Source organism: Centruroides vittatus, unplaced genomic scaffold (assembly GCF_030686945.1).
Source record: "Centruroides vittatus isolate TY-2023 unplaced genomic scaffold, ASM3068694v2 scaffold_149, whole genome shotgun sequence".
NCBI classification, from domain to species: Eukaryota; Metazoa; Arthropoda; class Arachnida; order Scorpiones; family Buthidae; genus Centruroides; species Centruroides vittatus.
The window spans coordinates 808,260-826,532 of NW_027122681.1; the positions used below are offsets into that span (position 1 = coordinate 808,260).

The window sequence follows — 18,273 nt, forward strand, 5'->3', positions numbered from 1 at the left end:
ACGAGCTTCGTAACGGCCTTTCCCGCCATAGTAACGGTCTTTTCTAACTGCCACTCTGTTTTATTTTTTATTTATTTTTTTTTTTAAATGGGTTTTCAGTACTTAAGCTTTATTTGGGGTTAAAATTTTTTTGTTTTAGGTTAAATAAGGTTAAATAGTTAACTTTTATTTTAATTAGTCAATTCTCTAGCTGTCTTTGGTAGTTGAATTATTTTCAACTGTATTTAACGGATTAGTAGACTTAAGTACTCTAGATTATTTTAATTGTATTTATTAATTAATTATTGATCTTTCTATGCCTTGTTTTTGTCATTATATGGTTGTGTTAGTCTTCATTCTCCAATTTTATCTTCGTGTCAACCGGAGGGTTTTCTGTATATCTGGGCTCTTGAGGAGGTGGCCAGTTCTGCTCCTCCTCTCCCTCCACCAAGTTGCACAGGTTGTTAGTAGGGTTTGCACTTCACTCATTTTTTGCCCTCAAGCTTTTAGTGTTGTGTGCTACTCGGCTATGGCTTCTCAGTGCACGGCCTCTGAGCAGAGTATTATTATAGATGATAATTTTGAAGAATCATTTACGACTCCTGAAGACTGTATCATTCATGAGGCGGGTGAGCTCCTAGGTGGGATCTTAGGTCTCTTGCCAGAAAATAATGGCAATTACATTACTAAGCCACAAAGGATGGTAGTACGGGAGAAGGTAACTAAACTCTTTGGATGTGTTAACCAATTGCTTGGCATTGTTAAGGAAGCTAGAAACAATCGTACTTCTCAACCCACTACTACTGCTCCCAACCAATTATCTTATTCAGAGGTCCTTACGACCAACTTAAAACAAAGCAAGACGACATCTGTTATTCAGAAAACTTTGAACAACAAAATTGACAAAGAAGGCTTGGGGGGCAACCATGCGGTGCTAGTATACCCTAGGCAAACAGAGAATGGGTCCAGAATAAATATGGATGAAGTAGCTAAAACAATCAAACAAAGGGTTGAACCCCATTGTATTGGGAGTACAGGTAAAGTCTGTCTTTAAAATTAAAGGAGACGGAATATGCGTTCGAGTGAAGAATACTAAGGATTTTCAACTATTGACTAACGCAATTCAAGCCTTACCCGAGCCCTGATAAAATTGAATGCGAACAGGCAGAGGGCAGGAAACCGCACTTAATTTTCCTTAATGTCCCTGATTCTATCTCAGCAGAAGAAATACCTGAGGCACTATTTGAGCAAAATGATATTTGGGGTCAAATAAGAAGAGAAGAATTACTACAAGACTGTAAAGTTCGGACAATTATACATAGGGGAAGAGTGAAAGAAAATTGTGGTCACGTTGTTCTCTCGGTAACTCCTAAGATCCGTCAAGTAATATTAAACAGTAAGTACGTCTCTCTGGGTTGGGCCAGTGTACGTGTAGATGACTTTGTACCGCTAATTAGATGTTACAACTGTTGCGGTTATAATCACATGGCCCGTGACTGCAATAACAGGCTTACTCTGCAGCCAATGTGGAAGAGAGCATAAATATACAGATTGCACGAGGAAACACAAAACACCATCATGCATTAATTGTAAAGAACACAACGAGAATCAACCTACTAATAAACACATTACTGAAGATCATAATGCCTTTAATGCACAATGTCAGATCACTCAGAGATTAAAGCAACAAAGTATCAAACAAACAGACTATGGCATATAACAATATAACTCCTTCCACTCACACTGGTATCGTCTCCTCCAACACTGCTAATAGTCGCCTTACGAATAACGTCAACATAACTCAGATAAATCTGCAGAGATGCAAAGCTGCTTCTTCTCTATTGCTGAAAACTGCGGAAGATTGGAATTCCGATATACTGTTAATCCAAGAACCGTACCTGGTGAACAACAGTATTGTCCGGTTCGGGAAATGGAGGAAGTATCCTCCAAAAGACTATACAACCCGTATTACTACTGGTATTTTGGTACGTAACAAGAATCTCAACACTCAGTTTTGCCCTACTTGCAGTACTGAGAGGGTTACTACCATCCTGCTAACTTTCGATAATGGCATCTTGTACCTCACCTCTGCCTACTGCTCTCCTAATGATCAGCTCGAGAACCTTATCAATGATCTTGACAATATAAACAACTCTATTGGTCATCACCCATGGCTTATTGGGGGTGATTTAAACGCCAAATCTACAATTTGGCACAGTCCGTTTGGTGACCCCAGAGGACACCTTGTAGAAGAATTTATGGCCAAAAACTCTCTTACTTCTAGGAACACCAGTAACCTTCCAACTTATTTCACTGATAGAGGCGAAAGTTGGGTAGACGTTTGTCTCACCAATTCTTTTTCCCACCATTTAATTACCTTCTGTGAAACCTCTGACACCATTACTGCCAGTGATCACCGGTATATCTGGTGGAATCTCCAGAATATTCGGACTAGCAACACTAACACTGAGGCCAAATACCACACAGATTGGCATCAGTTCAAAGATGTGTTCAGGGACATCTGGTTGAAGGCTAACCCTTATAAAGTGGACATCAATAAATTAGTGGACACCTATTCTAACTCCATTCTCCAAGCTTACCACAAGGCAACCACTAGTACTGTTAGCAAAAAGAAGGGGGCACTTGGTGGAACAAGGACCTGGAGGTGTTAAGGCAGCAGGTGAGGGCTAACCTTAAGTGCCTCCAAAGGTCCCAGGACCCCATTAACAGAGAAGACACCAGGAATAAATATAGGCAATCTCTGAACAACTACAAAATGCAAATTAATAAGGCTCGGACACAGGCCTGGAGGGCCTTCTGTACTAAAATGGGCAATCTTTCTGTTTGGTCGGATCCTTATTACATAGTATGTAAGCCAAGAAAGAACACTAGTATCCCAATTAACCTTTGCAAAGACAATGGGGATCATACTACAACTTATAAAGAAACTATGGAACACCTTATGGACGTCCATTTTCCATTGGATGATGCCTCTAGTGACACTACCAGACAAAAAGACATCAGAAACAACACGAATGTCCTCACTGAAACAGATGCCGATGTTCCCTTTTCATATAACGAGGTGTAAAGGGCAGTCAAATCTTTAAAAAACAAAAAGTGCCCTGGACTTGATGGTATTACGCCTCTAATGCTCAAACATGCATTCAATGCCGTCCCTACAGCCCTAGTATACATCTATAATAAGTGCCTACAGCAAGGGGTCTTCCCAAATAGTTGGAAGCATGCAGACATCAAATTTATCCCTAAAAGGGACAATGATAACATTAAGAAGGCTGACCAACTTAGACCCATCAGCCTCCTTTCTGTTCCAGGGAAGGTTTTGGACGGCCTCATTATCAAAAGGATTAATCATTTTCTCAATACTAATAACCTCCTAAATAAACAACAATTTGGCTTTGTAAAGGGCAAATCTACTTACCATGCCATCAATAGGGTTACCAAGTATATTAATAACTCATGGAAAAAAGGAGAGCACACTCTACTCATTTCAATAGATTTTAAAAATGCATTTAACACTCTGTGGTGGCCTGCCCTAATGGGCCAACTTAAATCCTTTAAATGCCCTCAGAACCTTTACAAAATACTGCTCAACTATTTGGAAAACAGGACCGCAGGTATATACGACTATGGTGAAAGAATCATCCATCTCTTGTCCAGGGGTTGCCCTCAGGGATCCCATTCGGGACCAGGTCTTTGGAACATTGCCTACAACGGGCTGCTTCAAATCAACGAGGATAACACCCACCCCAGTTCTGGTATCATCCAAGGGTATGCGGATGATACCCTTGTGATGTTGTCAAACTACAACAACAAAATACTACAAGATGCTAACAAAATTTTAGTCAAAATTCGCAAATGGTGTGTAAATAACAATCTTCAAGTGAATTTCAATAAATGTGAAGCCATGGTCTTATCTAAAGGGAGACAACTTAAAAAGCCCTTGAGGATGGATATTCACGAATCATCAAAGGATTAAAAATACTACAAGTCTCAAATACCTTGGATTAACTTTTGATCAAAATATGAAGTGGGTATCACATATCACCAATGTTACTAATCGTGCCATCAAAATTTCTAATGCACTCCAATGTATAAGCCATAGGAGTTGGGGGATGAACGAGAAGTTCATCAAAATAATCTACAAAGCATGTATTGAAACCATCATTCTATATGGCGCCCCCTTCTGGCAGAGGCGGTCGACAATGTTTGCACCAAAAAGAAATTAAACAAAGCTCAAAGACTCTCCCTTCTCAGATTGTGCAGAGGTTATAGGACTGCTCTGACGGCTGCTCTCCAAGTTCTTTCTGGAGTCCTTCCTTCTCCACATTAGGGCGAAGGAGGAGATGTGGCGGTGGCACCTGCTCAACGGAGGGACAATCGACGGACAAGACAGTGAACTTTACAAATTTATGGAGATTGGGCTTTTTCCCAACTTGAACGAGCCCCTTCTTTCCCACCTTACATCTAACCTAAATGGTAAGCCCAATAAATGGCTCTCAGAATCGAGGTCTCAGAACCCCATCCCAGTATCGCGGGTGATATTTCTATCTTAGACTTTCATGACAATCCCAACTATTATATACAGATATTCACAGACGGATCTAAAAGCCACAGCAAGGTGGGATCAGCATTTGTGGTTAAGGAATGCAACAATAGCAATTTCTCTTACCAGACAAGCTATCGTCTTGCCAGTATCTGTACAATTACTCAAGCTGAACAGTTCACCATTCTGCAAGCTCTTAAATATGTTAACAACTCTAAGATGAGGAATCGACATATTAGGATCTGTTCTGATAGCCAAGTTGCTATCAGGAGAATAGTCAACAATCTTGGCTCTCTCTCTCTTCTTATTCGGGAAGAAATTCTTTGCTCACAAAACAGCGTGGCCTTCTCATGGATCAGGGGCCATACAGGGGTGGAAGGGAACTCTTTGGCGGACTCCCTTGCAAAGCAAGCTGTTGCTTCCTCTGCCATCTCCACTTACTGGGAAGCCTCAGACATCTCTATTAAAACCATGATTCACAGTACCGCCATCCAGTTGTGGCAACGCGAGTGGGAAGACGGAGACTTTGGAAGAGCAACCTACCAATACTTTCTAAACATCTCATCCAGACTTCAAAACAAGAACTTATGCGCCAACTTCCATAACACACAGCTCCTGACAGATCATAGAAATTTCTGGCAATACCTACATCGATTTGGACTTAGGGAACATCCCTATTGTGACTGTGATGACATCTCCTTACAGAATGCCACTCACTTGATCTTTGACTGCACCAAACACGACAATCACCAGATTAATCTGGAAAGAGTAACGCTAAAAAAGGGCTTCAATTGGCCTTGTCCACCACAAGCCCTCGTGGAAGATCCGGATATTTTTGCAGCCCTAGAAAAATTCATCCGCGCTACCAGCGCACTGGACCCTACCTTTAACTAGTTCGTCCTACTGTTATTGGACCTTTTGTATGTTTATTACTGTATTAATGTTTGTATGTTTATTACTGTATTAATGCACCCATTACGCCTTACTTAGTTTTTTCCTTGTCATCCTTTTTTTCAACTTGTAACTTATGTATTCATTGTATATATTTTGTATATTATCTTTTGTTTGGTTAATAAATGCGATGCAGGCGCTCATGAGTCTTCCTACTTCACCATCTATCCTATCTTACTTTTTCTTCACCTCCAGCCTTCCTCAACTCTTCTCATCTTTCCTATCCCCCTTTCACACCCAGGCAATACCTATGAGTAGTCCTGGGTCTTCATCCCTTTTGTGCTACTGCTACTGTTTATGGATGAAAAATGTTGAAATTTGTTTTCTATTATTTACAACAGTTGGTGGCGGTTTTATGCAGCATGTGATGCATATTTCTGCACACCTTTTTAGTTTACTTGCATTGACTATTGATTGTTGTTTTGAACAGTAAATGTAACATTTCACTGATTCTAAGATTCATTTCTATTTTAGAAGTAAAAATAGGTTAAAACAAAGTATAAGTTGTTATGACACACGCCAATAAAACACTAAATTCATAATATATAAAATATGATATAAATTAATATATTATTATAAATTTACAATAGCGAGGTTGAGGCCAAAGTTTTAAACGTCAAAATGTGTACGTCGGACGTTCGGCGCCGCTTTCCCGTAAGCCTGGAAGTTTGACAATGGCATTTGGAAAGTCAGTGGAATCATGTATGTCAGTGGAATCACGCCATTGTCAAACTTCTACGCTTACAGGAAAGCGGCGCCGAACGTTTTTGTGTTAAACGTTTTTGGCCCGACGTACACGTTTTTGTGTTTAAAACTTCGGCCTTGACCTCGCTAATACATAAAATATTACATACGTAAACATCTCAAAGCCCGGCATATTAATATAAACTGAATCATTAATTAACTTACCTTTAATACCAAATTACATAACAGTTAATTGTTAATATAGTCCCTGATTAGCCCAATTAATTGCAGTGATGGTTTAGTACATAAAATATTTATAAAATTTACATCGGATAAAAAGAGTATTAGATCGAAGAAATATGGTATTTTTAATTGTATTTTAAATTTGGATATTTAAATTCTCTTTTTATGTAGTAAAGATTTTTGTTTGTAGTAATTTTCAGGTAATCATTTTGTAAATTTTATTTCAGAACAATTGGTCACATTACATGGAAAAGAATGCATCCATATGTAAAAAGAAAAGTGGAAAGGAAAGTGATCGGTGAAAGTCTTTGTTTCCGCAGGGTAAATTAAACGTGAGTAGTTATGTATATTGAAATTTGAAAATCAAAATTAATATACTTCATTGCATATATTACTATAAGTGCTCTTTGAAGTAGTTTAAGTTACATGTTATATATCAGACATGAGAAAAACTCATAGAAATGGAATAATAAAATTACTATAAAGATAATTAATTTCGTATTATGCCTGGTTGTGGTGATTTTGGTAATGATGTATACATCATTATATTAAAAGATGGTAGAATATCTACACCAGAGAAAAGTAAAATTGCACGTATCTAAAAGCCTTTTGCCGGTGCGTGTATTGTCACACTAAACAAAGTAGTTGCAAACGTTTTCGAATTGTTACGATTCTTCAGATAGAGCACAACGTGTTTAGCGTGCAGGTCCTTATTGACGTCGTCGGGTCGGGACAACGTTCCGGATCGTACTTCTTCACAACTTTGAATCGAAGCGCATTCCATTAGGGGATCGTTACCCGAAGAAGAACTGTAATGGTTCTTCTTCGGGTAACGGTAGAAGGCTTTTGGATAGTGCAATTTTACATCATTATATTATTTGTACTGTACAGTACATGTGTGTATGTATCAGTATAGTAAATTAAGCATAGTAGTTATAGTAAATTAAATTAATAACTAAACTCCCAAAAACACCGGGTTGTAAACAACTCAACCACAAACCTAATAACCGGTGAAAGTCTATTTAATTTTCTACGGCGAATGTTTTCGGACTCCACTCCGGGTCCATTCTCAAGCCTAAATTCTCTTCCAAGCGGTGTTCGACCAATCGAATATTTAATACTCCTAATCGTGTGCCTTTCGAAAAATTCAAAATTGTTCCAATATCTTCTGTAGAACATTTACCCAAACAAACCATTTTCCAAGTTCACTTTATAAATCTTAAAAAGCACAAAACTCTTCAATAAAAAGACCACCAGTATCTTTCCTTTCCTTTACTCCGTATTTTCTTTCTGCAGTAGGACCTGCCATGCTAGCGACAATTTCACTTCGTCTTTTGCATTTATCGGCTGGGATGATTGGAAGGCCTTATAAATTTCCATCTGCTCTAACCATCGTATTTGATCTGCATGCTTCGTGGTAGCCAGTAGTTTCGTGGCATTGAAGTCTGGGATGATTTCCGGATAATAGATGCAATAGGGAATTGGTGTACATTGGAACCACCAAAAGAGTGGTGGAAGTAAGATGGAAAGAAGACCAGAAGGACATTGTATACATGGGAGAGCTAACACTTCATTGGCGGTTTATGCATCAGATCCGGAAATCATCCCAGACTTCAATGCCGGAAACTACTGGCTACCACTAAGCATGCAGATCAAATACGATGGTTAGAGCAGATGGAAATTTATAAGGCCTTCCAATCATCTCAGTTGATAAACGCAAAAGACGAAGTGAAATTGTCGCTAGCATGGCAGGCCCTACTGCAAAAAGAGAATACAGAGTGGAGTAAAGGAAAGGAAAGATACTGGTGATCTTTTTATTGAAGAGTTTTGTGCTTTTTAAGATTTATAAAGTGAACTTGGAAAATGGTTTGTTTGGGTAAATGTTCTATAGAAGATATTGGAACAATTTTGAATTTTTCGAAAGGCACGCGATTAGGAGTATTAAATATTCGATTGGTCGAACACCGCTTGAAAGAGAATTTAGGCTTGAGAATGGACCCGGAGTGGAGTCCGAAAACATTCGTCGTAGAAAATTAAATAGACTTTCATTGGTTATTAGGTTTGTGGTTGAGTTTTGTTTAAATTAATAAATCAGTATTATATTTTTTATTTTTTGCTCTTTCAATTATTATTTATTTCCTTCATTTTATGCTTCATATCAAATTAATTTATACATAGCTCTTTAACATAACTTGTTATATTGTATCTCAATTGCCTAACTTATTGGGATAGTAGCCCTACCTCTTTGTAGTTCCCGAAAAGCTCCGGTCCCGATGCTGTGCTATTAAGTGAATTGACTATATTTCTATTTTTATTTTTGTTTCATACTTTATACATGGATTATTTATTATATTCATGTTTATAATTTAAAAATATCTTTTAGTATGTTTAAAAATATTCGAATCTGTAATGTAGATCCGTTATATCCAAAAAGATATGTACAGTTAGATTTGAGTTGTCAGAACATTGAACGTTTACAGCTATATGTCTACTCTTTAAATGGCTGATGAAGGGCCTGTGCACCCAAAATGCATTCCCATAATAATAAAAGTTATAATTGAGTCTGGTTCCATCTTGTCCTGATGTGATAAGTTCATTTAGCTGTGATTTCATAGACTATTGTTTAATTTAACGTTGGATATTGTTGTGGGATTGAAAATTCTAAGTGCTTAATATGAATAAATATATTGGCTTCTTTAGACACTTTCAAGTTTGTTTTCTTATGTATATCTCTATTATACATTTAACACTTCAAATAAACCAGATATGTAATCAAATTTTTCTGCTTTCATGGAAGTAAACAAAAAGGTGAACCATTAGAATGCCAGAATATGAGTAATATTGGCCAACTGAAAGATTCTTGTGATAGGAGGAAATGTCTTTTTCCTTATTATGAAGATCGTAAGAAACAGGAATTCAAGTAAAACTTGTGACAACTATTTAAAGCAAATAAAAATTGCTTGTAATTTCTTAACTCGTTTCAGCTCAAACATCAATGGGTCCCGGCCATCATCCCGAGGATTATATATTTTAATTAGGAAAATGTTGGAAAATACAGTGGAACTTGGCTTAATTTGTAATTCATTCCAGAATCTTACTCATAATGCAAAACATTCATTAAGCGAAACAATATTCAGATAAAATTGACTTTAATGTGACATAACAGGTAAATTATATGTAGTAGTTAAAAGAGATAGATTATATCAGAATTTCATTTCTATAATTCTCGTTAAATGTGTTCCAAGCTGATTACTTCGTTTAGTACATTACAGCTTGTTCGGTTACACATATTTTGACACAGGCAGTGCTTTTATATTAGTGAGAAACATCTAATGTTATTTGAATTAACAAAACAGTTACAAGGAAAACAATTTCCAGCTTAAACCTTACAATCTGCAGTTCCAAGTGTCTACGTGACCCCTGCCTCCGTGCTACACACAGCATCTGCGATCTGTTGTCGGGATTTCACATGTCAAACCAGAAGTCCTCGATATCCTACTTTTCAAACAAATCAAATATAACAACATACAGCTAACAGACAGAACGTTTGCCTTAATATAGCTAGATAAACGATCTTCTGAATTATTTATCAGTCTATATTAAGGCTAATTAATAAACAGATACAATGTATTTAAACAAACAGCTATACTTACCAAATTTCAATTAAAATATCGATAAATAAGTTCAAAAATAGATTTTCTAATATAATTTATTTTTAAAAATTTGCTAAATTTCACATGGACTGAGACTTGGATTCTGTCTAATCACAGAAAAAGTTGCTATTAAATTAAATATGTAAAGTAATGTTTTCATATAGTAATAATAAGGTTTACAAACATAAAACTAGTTGATATTTAGAATTATATAAGACAAAGTGAAAGATTGCATCTACTGGTATTTTCTTAAAAATAAATACACAAGGAAGTTTAGAAGATATCAGAAAAGTAGACAGTTTAATAACAAGTGTAATGGCATACTTCAAGTAATCTGAAGATCTGCTGACTTACAGCGTATATCAATAGAAAATGTCAATTGAAAACTAAACATGTTGCTACAACGAATGTGTAACAATGACAGTAATTAAGTTAATTAAAATATCTATAACAGTCAGGCAGATAATAGTAAGGGCTTATTCTAATTAATTTAATTATACTTCGGGCTAAAATAATTTTCTGTAATAATTAAATGACAATAATGTTCATTTTCATATCCTTTATGCCTATTTTGATTTATTTAAACAGAAGAAAAACCATCCCGCGTCCAGTTTCGGGTAGAATGATTTTTCTCCTGTGACGTGACAAGCACCCATCCTTATAGCAACTTGCATCGCAATTACGTATCTACGGTGTTCTGCCACTATAGTCATTATCAATGTCCGAAATTAGAAAGATTTTCACAAATTTCGTATAAATTCGACTCGCCAGTCTACCCGCCTGTAAAATTCAAAAAATGGCTTTCAACTTGTACCTATTTATGTAATAATTTATATTACGCGCCAATAAAAGATTTTCAACAGATATTAATAATGCACGCCCTCTATCGATAGGTCATTTTACTACCGTTTGACAAACCCACCCTCCCGGGAAATTTTTACGAAATGCGAATTAGAAATGGCCGATTAAACTAGATTAAATTCGTATATTGTTCGTGTTCTTCTATATGAGATTATTAACGAAAACATAACTTTAAATTTTCAACTTCGTAAGACGCCATGTTAAAATCTACAATATTAATTCAGTGCGACAAGTTTAATCACAAATTAAATAGAAAAATGATAAAATATTTGCATTTAAAATAAGACGACGAAAAGTTAACCAAGAAAATAAAAAATTGCTTTTTTAAAAAGTTCGCTAAGAGTTGCTTAACTTTCTTGGCAACATTTAAAATTTTGGTAGCGCCACCTGTCATAATATTTTTTCAAAAACTTTATATATCTTTGACTATTATAAAATGGCAAAAGGCATAATTTTGAGAGTAAGAAGGGGTTTTATGCTAATAACATCTAAGGTCCTCATTAAAGCAGACACTACTAAAGATGTGATACGACCCCCTTTATCACCCAAACGCCTCGACCTTCAACCGATGTTACCTCTAATTTTATTTGTAGATAAGCGAAACATACACTTCTCTGACGAAAACAAAATTTTTCTCAGCATAGTGTGTATAATATTTTATTTTTTTCCTATAAAAATTAAAATATTATTTTAACACATACTTCCATACAAAATATTATCTTTTGTCAATGATTTAATGTATTTAATCGAAATATACGAAGCAATAATCATGTTGCAGGCAGAATGAGAAATAGCTAAACAACAATTCAAATCAGTGTGCATGCTCGCCTGCGTGGAACACACATTCTCGTACGCGGCAACAATTTGAACAGTGCGCAGTCGCGCAGCCTACAGGGAACATTGCGTTTAACCACCAAAATTTAATAGCCTCAATCCTCCTGATAAACAAACCTCCCTGCAAAATTTCAGAAATTTTCGACAAAAGGCACAGGAGTTATTAAGCTTCAGAAGGAGTGAAAAAAATTCTGCCACATACACTAAAGTCCATACGTATAGAAAAGACCCAAGAACTTTCTTGCATTTCTCGACGTTTCAAAGCCCTTCTTGCTTTTTATTCTACACAGTGGTGATATTCGGCGGGTTCGCACAGGTTCGGCCGAACCCGTTGTTAAAATTTTCAGTTTCCCGAACCTTGTTAAACACACGGAACATTTCTCAGTGGGTTTTTTTTTTAATATATTAAAATATGCGTATTATACTTTGTAATACTACTAAACTAGGGCCTTATACCCCGTTTGCACCGAGCATTTCAATCTAGATTGTGAGCAAGGTCAGGGTGTATGTCTTGGTGCGATCTCTCTCGACCGTTTTAATCTCGACTGAAACGAGGTTTAATCGCGATCGATTCAAGAGTGTTCTTGAAAGTAGATCCAGTCATAAGAGAGATCCCAGAATGTCATGCGCGCGAGACAATACAAGATGGCTGTGGAACACGTGTCGGGCTATGGACAGGGAAAGAAAAAGTATAATGTATCTGGAGAGATGATGACATGTGCCTATTTCTAGAAGCGCCATATTGCGGTAAAGAATTTCTCTGCCTTGAAAAAAAAAAAAAAAAAGGTTGACAGCTCTAAAATACTATTGTTACCTGGCCTTCTCCCATGGCTCGTTACGTTCTAAATACGCCACTGATTGTTAGATATATGGTTGCAAGAAAAGGTATTGTATTTCTAGCCAAAACTTCCATTTCGTTTGTCGGTGATTGTCAAGGAAAAATTTTTTGCTAGCGAACCCCTTGTTAAATATTTCGAATATCACCAGATTCTATATTATCAGAATTCTTTTACAAAATTAGTGCATTAGCAATAAAACTTTCATCCGCAAAAATGCATATTACGAAAAACGTATTTCAAAACTTTAAAACTAATGAACACAATACACTTCATAATGAAAAATCTAAAAAGCATTTGTCTATGTACAGGTAACGTATTAGAAAATAGTCAATAAAACATTTTTTTTCTTTTAATAACGTCTAAAGAGCGACAGACAATCTAAAATTGCAATAGCGAACAAAAAACAATTCAGAAACTTCGTCAATAACAATGAAATTACTTTTAGTAAATTACAACAAAACAGTTAACACAAGAAACTATTTATCGTTTTTACAAACATTTTATCCACAACGAAAATCTTACAGCATTATAAAAAAGTGCACGAAAAAGTCGAATGACGTCACATCCGATATTAATAGTCAAAAGACTGAAAGTTCATTCGCACAGCACGAATTTACGCTGTTCTAACTTCTAAAAGCAGCTCTAGTGTATTTCTATGTCTTTCTTTGGATTGCTTAGGACAGACAACAATTGATAGATAACCAGCCAGGCTGGCAATGTACCAAGTGTCGTCTGTTAAAATCATTTTTCATCCGTGCTATTATACCCCAAGTGTCGTTTCGCTAAAGGGGTGTTGTCATCTTTCTGTATTTACCAATTGTTCTATTCAAAACAACTTTCTGCAAATTTCCAAATATTGAATTTAACAAGCGTATTGCAAGCCAAGTTCTAAGAAGATATTAATAACTTTCACGCAATTAGTTTTTATACAAGAATAATTAAGATATACGTTGATAATAATTATCTCCCTCTGGTGTCATGCAATGTTACTACTATTCTGTTAATGTGTGATGCAATTTACAGTCTTTAGTTTTTATAATAATCGGGTTTCCAAAGAAACCCGTATTTTGTGTTATACAGTAGAGCGTCGTTTATCCGAACCAATTGCGGACTGGGGTTGTTCAAATAACTGATTTTTCAAATAACCGATTATGTGCGAAAAAATATATTAACCTATCCGATGTTGAAATTTTTCTCCGTTGCTTGTCGCTTCGTGTTGAATTTTCGTCGATTTTGAGCATAACGAAAATTTTTATAATAATAATCGAGGCTATTGTATCGTTGAAAATGATTTCTTTATTTTGTACAAACAAAATAAATATATTGAAAAATATAAAAACTAAAAAGTTATACTTTAGAAGTTAATCTAGTTTCAAAAACGTTCGATTCAACACGACACAGTCCATATTACGAAAAATGGATTTCAAAACTTTATAACTAATAAATACAATACGCTTCATAATGGAAAATCTAAAAAGCATTTTTCTGTGTATAGGTAACGTATTAAAAAATAGTCAATGAAATATTTTGTTTCTTTTAAGGACTAAAGAGTGAGAGAGAATCTAGAACTGCAATAGCGAACAAAAAACAATTTACTAAGTTCGTCAATAAAAATGAAATGTGTGTATAAAAATACAGTAGGGCATCGATTATCCGACTCAATCGGAAACTGCAGTTGGTCGGATAACTGAAAAAAACGGATAACCGAAAAGTGTGAAAAAATATATTAGTATAGTATATCCCATGTAATTAGTATATTACTATATCGCTATTAACCTACTTTGTTTTGAATTTTCATCGATGTTAAGTCTAACAAAAAATTTTTTAAAATAATAATCGTCGCTATTGTATCGTTAAAAATTATTTCTTTATTTTGCCCAAATACAGTACTGTACTGTATATTGAAAAATATATTCAAGTTACATATTTTTCATAAAGTAGGCCTAAAAATTAGGAAACCTCATCCAACATTTCGACTTCGCCATGGTAGAATCACCGAACACCTTTCTTAGCAATTTTAAAGTCTCCGTAGGTGTTTTACCTACGGAGACTTTAAAATTGACAAATTGGCACTGACAAAATTTAATGTTGGAGGTTGTTCTCGAAACTCCACTTTTATTACGTCGCAGAACAAAAGTAACTATCTCCGGAAAAAAACAGCAGCGCTCGCGGTTTAATCACATGACATGGGTGAAATTAACCTGAACAAGTAGAGGTGGTTTGGTAGAATTTATTTCATACGCTGTAACTTCAAATACATGCTTTTGTTGTCATAGATTACTGCAGTCCCCGAACTTTTGGATCGTACGACGTATGTATTAATACTCCGGTTTTACTCATTACTTTGTAACATATAAATTTCCATATATACAGGTTCTTTCTTTAACTGTAAGCCAACACACTATATTCCAGGGGTGGGCAAGCAAGAGTTCATTGAGAGCCGCAATGTAGGTTTTGCAAAATGCATGGGAGCCGCAGTTCTGTACTGTTGTGATGGTAAGGTGCGCGATTTAATTATATATTATAAATATAATATAAAACAAATATTGAATTTTTTAAATAATCATATTTTCACAAAATTATAAAAATAAAATTGTAAAAATATTAATAAAAAACAGAAATTAAAACTTTCAGCAAGAGCCGCACGAAACTCGAAAAGAGCCGCATTTGCCCATGCCTGCTATATACTATATGTATCATCGTCTTTGTATGTAATTCCTTACCCCTTGTTCTCTGCCACTGTCTTTCTTGTACCCTCTATATTGTCGCGTTTGGTACAGGTTTCTGTATGTATACTTATCCTGTTTGTGGCTTGGGGTAATCTTATTTTGCTACCTTTACGTACAGTGGCGGCCTTAGGGGTTCAGAGCAGTGCAATCGCCCGGGGCCTCGCGCAACAACTCGAGTAGAAAAAAGTTGATATTTAAAACTTTTTATTTTATCCTTAGCTATTAGTTATAAGCCGCAAACATCATTTTTAAATCCCTGCGTATATCTTTTAAGGCATTTATGTACCTTAGTTTATCATTACTAATTTGTTGTCTTTGACTGTTAGCTTTTATAAATCTTCTAATGTAATATAACACTCTAAATTTATTTATTTATAACTTTTGCATCTCTCGTCAATCGTCAGGAATATGTATTTTCAATTCACATACTTTTCACAAAGGACAAGGGCCTCGCAAAGATCTGCTACCCGGAGCCTCGTAATTATTAAGGCCGCCGCTGTTTATGTATCACTCATACTATGTATTCGTAAATGTAAGTTTATCTTTATCTGTAATGTATTGAAAAACAATAAACTTTTATTTAACAGTAACTGTCGTCGTGCTAAGCAATCCAAAGAAAGACATAGAAATACACTAGAGCTGCCGAATTCAGAAGGTAAAACAGCGTAAATTTGTGCTGTGCGAATGAATTTTCAGTTCTTTGACCATTAATATCGGATGTGACGTCATCCGACTTTTTCGGGTTATATTTCATAATGCCGTAAGTTTTTCGTTGTGGATAAAATGTTTGTAAAAACGACAAATAGTTTGTTGTGTTAACTGTTTTGTTGTAATTTACTAAAAGTAATTTTATTGTTATTAACGAAGTTTCGGAATTGTTTTTTGTTCGCTATTGCAATTTCAGATTGTTTCTCGCTCTTTAGACGTTATTAAAAGAAAAAAAATATTTTATTGACTATTTTCTAATATGTTACCTGTACATAGACAAATGCTTTTTACATTTTTCATTATTAAGTGTATTGTATTCATTAGTTTTAAAGTTTTGAAATGCGTTTTTCGTAAAATGCATTTTCGCGGATGAAAGTTTTATTGCTAATGCACTAATTTTGTAAATTAATTCTGATAATAAGGAATAAATAGCAAGAAGGTGCTTTGAAACGTCGAGAAATGCAAGAAAGTTCTTGGGTCTTTTCTGTACATGTGGATGTAAATGTATATGGCAAAATTTTCTTTACTGCTTTTGAAGCTTAATAACTCCTGTGCCTTTTGTCGAAATATTTCTGAAATTTTGCAGGGAGGTTTGTTTATCAGAAGGATTGCGGCTATTAAATTTTGGTGGTTAAACCCAATGTTCCCTGTAGGTTGCGCGACTGCGCACTATTCAAATTGTTGCCGCGCACGAGAATGTGTGTGCCGCGCAGGCGAGCATGCACGCTGATTTGAATTCTTGTTTACCTATTTCTGATTCTGCCGGCAACATGATTATTGCTACGTATATTTCGATTAAATACATTAAATCATTGACAAAAGATAATATTTTGCATGGAAGTATGTGTTAAAATGAATTATGTTAATTTTTATAGGAAAAAATAAAATATTATATACATATGCTGAGAAAAATTTTGTTTTCTTCGGAGAAGTATATGTTTCGCTCATCTACAAATAAAATTAGAGGGAACATCGGTTAAAGGTCGAGGCGTTTGGGTGATAAAGGGGGTGGTATCACACCTTTAGTAGTGTCTGCTTTAATGAAGACCTTAGATGTTATTAGCACAAAATTTTTTCTACTCTCAAAATGATGACTTTTCCATTTTATAATAGTTAAAGATATATAAAGTTTTTGAAATGGTCGCGCAACCAAAATTTTAAATGTTGCCGAGAAAGTTAAGCAACTCGTAGCGAATTTTTTAAAAAAGCAATTTTTTATTTTCTTGGTTAACTTTTCGTCGTCGTATTTTAAATGCAAATATTTTATCATTTTTCTATTTAATTTGTGATTAAACTTGTCGCACTGAATTAATATTGTAGATTTTAACATGGCGTCTTACGAAGTTGAAAATTTAAAGTTATGTTTTCGTTAATAATCTCATATAGAAGAACACGAACAATATACGAATTTAATCTAGTTTAATCGGTCATTTCTAATTCGCATTTCGTAAAAATTTCCCGGGAGGGTGGGTTTGTCAAACGGTAGTAAAATGACCTATCGATAGAGGGCGTGCATTATTAATATCTGTTGAAAATCTTTTATTGGCGCGTAATATAAATTATTACATAAATAGGTACAAGTTGAAAGCCATTTTTTGAATTTTACAGGCGGGTAGACTGGCGAGTCGAATTTATACGAAATTTGTGAAAATCTTTCTAATTTCGGACATTGATAATGACTATAATGGCAGAACACCGTAGATACGTAATTGGGATGTAAGTTGATATAAGGATGGGTGCTTGTCACGTCACAGGAGAGAAATCATTCTGCTCCAAACTGGAAGCTATATGGTTTTTCACCTGTTTAAATAAATCAAAATAAGAATAAAGGATATAAAAATGAACATTATTGTCATTTAATTATTACAGAAAATGCTTCTAGCTAGAAGTATTATTAAATTAATTCGAATAAGCCTTTACTATTACGTGTCTGACTGTTATAGATATTTTAATTAATTTAATTGTTGTCATTGTTACACATTTGTTGTAGCAACATGTTTAGTTTTCAATTGACATTTTCTATTGATATATGCTGTAAGTCAGCTGATCTTCAGATTACTTGAAGTATGCCATTACACTTGTTATTAAACTGTCTACTTTTCTGATATCTTCTAAACTTCCTTGTGTATTTATTTTTAAGAAAATACCAGTAGATGCAATCTTACGTGAAGTTATAGCAAAATGTATGTAAACAACTATCAATGCTGATCCTTTTACACACGCTAAAT

The 18,273-nt window shown here is 35.1% G+C and overlaps 1 long non-coding RNA gene across 1 annotated transcript in view; it reads left to right on the forward strand.

The window, feature by feature from the left end:
• Positions 1 to 6,649: 6,649 nt before the first annotated feature.
• Positions 6,650 to 18,273, forward strand: part of LOC136987224 (uncharacterized) — a 43,475-nt gene continuing 31,851 nt past the window's right edge. The window contains exon 1 of the long non-coding RNA XR_010882589.1: positions 6,650 to 6,753. This is a non-coding gene — a long non-coding RNA (uncharacterized lncRNA). The remainder of the gene's footprint in view (positions 6,754 to 18,273) is intronic.